General features: G+C 40.1%; 1 long non-coding RNA gene across 1 annotated transcript; it reads right to left on the reverse strand.

Annotated features, from left to right (window-relative positions):
• Nucleotides 1-391: 391 nt before the first annotated feature.
• Nucleotides 392-2,952, reverse strand: LOC149032936 (uncharacterized). The gene is made up of 3 exons (XR_016176124.1): nt 1,969-2,952; nt 1,737-1,908; nt 392-1,673 (listed from the first exon to the last, which is right to left on the reverse strand). It is a non-coding gene; the product is annotated as an uncharacterized LOC149032936 (long non-coding RNA).
• Between the last annotated feature and the right edge of the window lie 445 nt (nt 2,953-3,397).

Genomic DNA, 3,397 nt, shown 5'->3' on the forward strand with positions numbered 1-3,397 from the left:
ACGAAATGTTAGTTTGTGGTGTCACCGAAGAGATACACTCACGAAATAGCCAACTATTTCCATATTTATGGAATATTTATGGTCAACGGGCGTTACCACGACACGATACTATACGACGGCGTAGGAAGTATAGGGTAAAAATCATAAAGCAAATTTTTGCATCAACGTTAAAGTCGTTTGCCACGCTTCGCGGATGTTCACCAACGACGTCATGGAGCCGACATCGGTCCAATGCTTTTGAGAAGAGGCAACATTCTGATGGACGTTGTCTTTTGTAAAAAAGCGACCCTTTTTTCTTTTTTCTTTTTCTTTTTTCTTTATTGTTTTTTTTCTCAATACATGGTCAACGGTGATTTCACTATAGTACATGGATACATAGTAGTTACAATACTAGACAATATTTTAAGAACAACAATGAGATATGATAGTTTTTAGAGATATGTTCTTCTTTTCTATTACTTTTTATTTCCTTTCTCTCTTCCTCTTTGCTCGTATATATCATCTGGTTTATTTCTATTTCTCTCTTTCCTCTTCCAGGTAACGTTCTTTAACGACGCGACGCGACGGTATCGGAGGTATATTTTCAGCAGGGATTCGAAAGGGCGATTGTTTGCCATCCAGCTAGCTAGTACCTTCTCTCTCTCTCTCGCTCTCTCTCAGTCTCTCGCTCGCTTGCTTCGCAGAAGCAGACGCGATAATTTAGAGGCACGAGAACGGGAAGGTGTGTCTAGATAGATGCGCCGTAGAAATCGACAGGTGTGATGAATGTTCAACAGGCAGGAGCGTATACTGCTCGGAGAGATTATTGCGTATTCCTGTCAAACGGGCGAGAGACTGTGACGCTGTCGGTGGCAGAGCTCGCGACGTAGGTTCGTAGGGAAGGAATATAGGGAGAGAAGGGTTGAGAGGAGAAGGAAGGAGAAGGGACTTTCTGTCCCTCTCCACCGTTCTTCTCCCTCTAGGATTGGGAATAGATGGAAGGTGGTGAGCATCTGCATTTTCAGACATCGCGAGAAGAGAGATTCTCCTTTCTCCTCCTCCCCCTCCCCCTCCTCCTCCTCCTTCTCCATCCATCCATTCTTTCCTCTCTTTCACGCTCTTGCACGTTCTCGCGCGCCCTTGCACGCTTTTGCACGCTCGTGCCCAGCTCTATCGAAATCCTTTTAGCTTCCTATTCGAGCGATTCGAGGTTTTAAGCGGCGCGTTCCATCATCCAACACTTCACGCCACGACGAAGAACGTTCTCACTCTCACTCTCTCTCTCTCTCTCTCTCTCTCTCTCTCTCTCTCTCTATCTCTGCAGCCTTTTCCTTTTCTCCTACTCTTCCTCTACATATCTTCGATACGTCCTTGTCGATGGTAGACGAAGATCGCTTTGAAAATGCGACGAGTAAAATTCGAATCATTTCTGAAAGGTACGGAAGTCGGTTGCATTCGTAGAATTCGATCGATTTTTTGATGGATTATACTTCAGACGGGTAAAAAGTAAAGTCTTACTATATACGATTTTAAAGATCAGCTGTTTTCTTTCATTGTAAGATATTTTCTTAAAGGTTTAGATAATCGACAGGACTATGGTATAGTTGTTAGTTGGTTAAAATGCAGGAAGGAAATCATCAGTACCTGACTCGTGGAACTGCGGAACTCTTGGACAATGAGTTATTACCTTCTGCCTGGAGCGATAGTATCCATATAGTTAGTTAGTTAGTCGTAGTAGTATTAGAGCTCAACGTTACCTTGCTACCTAGCTCGTTGCCATTATGTCGGTGCATTGAAACATCTCCGTCGCGAGCCACAGTTGGATACGAAATAAGCAAGATCGTTCCACGGCCGTTGCTTTGTTACGGAGCGTTGCGTGTCGTGGCCTTCCGCGTACGTCCACTCACCATAACGGTAGCTCATTGTGACCTGTAATGCCTGCCTCATGAAAGGCTCTATCTAATGCCTAGTTCGAGTACTTCTACTCACGGTATTCTCTTCTATCGTTATCGTTACTTGGCTAGACTCCAAAGATTTCAAATGGATTCAATAGGATAACGTTTAAATTCTCAGGTCTCTACTAGTTTTTTATAACTTGTTACATTTTTTAACATTAGATTTTATTTTTAAAAATGATACTTGTCAACGAAAATATCTGTGTAGAAAAAATAAGAAGCACTGGTCATCCTCGGTTATATCAAAAGAAGAAAATTAAGAAAATGAAATAAAAGAATGAGCAAATTTAAATATATAAAACGATTCTTGAAAACTGATTATTTCATTAAAAAGTAGAAAGAACGCAAGGAGATATTACTGTCCGTTGGTAAATGAAAAATATAGAAGTAGTGGTAGCAAATAAGTCGTTATGTATATAACTCGTATCTTTTAATTTTTTTTTCTCTTAAATTTCCATCTTGCGGCTGAAAAATTGTTGATATCGTTGATACGCAAAGATCGTTAATTTTGTTTGTACGTAGATTGAATAGTTTATGGACGGACTGACTATATGGACACTACTCGACGTTTATGATGGCTATTTTACCATAAACACGTTTCAATTTCGCATAACAGGTGCCACGAGGAGAAGAGAATGTGATAGGGGAGTTAGATGTAACTATAGCTTGTGCATTGTAGCACATTCTCGAGATTCGATGGAAAATTGTTACTCGTTGCTATACTTTGAAAGTTTTAGTAAAATAAACACAAACATAAGAGAGAAGCGTTTCAAAGTTTTGAAACTCGTTAAAAAGCGATTTTGTATGATGTTTGAATATATTATATGTAGTTTAATGTTAGTTCTGGATTCGTGATAATTAATCGTATATTAGAAAAAGACAGAAATAGAAATATAGGAAAATAGGATAATAGAGATAGATAGGAAAGATGCGCGCGTTGGCGAAAGTGTCGCTCGATAGATATTCCATTCAGATGACCGGTGTCGAAATCTGAACGGCACAATTTCAGGCGAATGGCGGTCCGATTAAATTGATCAACGTTATTACGTGCGGCAGCTTCGTCAGACTGCGGAACGGAATACAGAACGCAGAGAGAGAGTGAGATTCGATTATCGTTTCGGTGCTGCGCAGCTAATAGTTAACGCTCTCGAAGCTTGGTTTCGCGTGCTAAAACGAGGATGGTAGAATGGTGAAAGTATGTATCGATTTAAAAGATAAAAAACAAAATACGAAAAAGTACACAAAAATGAAAGGGTGGACTATGAAACTCGTTTTTTCCCCTAAAGTTTGTTACCATTTGTGAAAAATAGTTAATATTATAATTCTATATTTGTCAACGCGTACAATAAGCCGGTTTTGTGTGTGTGTGTGTGTGCGCGCGCGCGCTTTGAATTTGACAGTATCGTTAGCACGTGAGCGATGTGAGTTGTGAAGGATAAATCTTAGTAATAAGGTATATTGGT

This window comes from Polistes dominula, unplaced genomic scaffold, assembly GCF_049000335.1.
Source record: "Polistes dominula isolate Pdom_NZ unplaced genomic scaffold, Pdom_raw_medaka contig_31, whole genome shotgun sequence".
Lineage (NCBI taxonomy): Eukaryota > Metazoa > Arthropoda > Insecta > Hymenoptera > Vespidae > Polistes > Polistes dominula.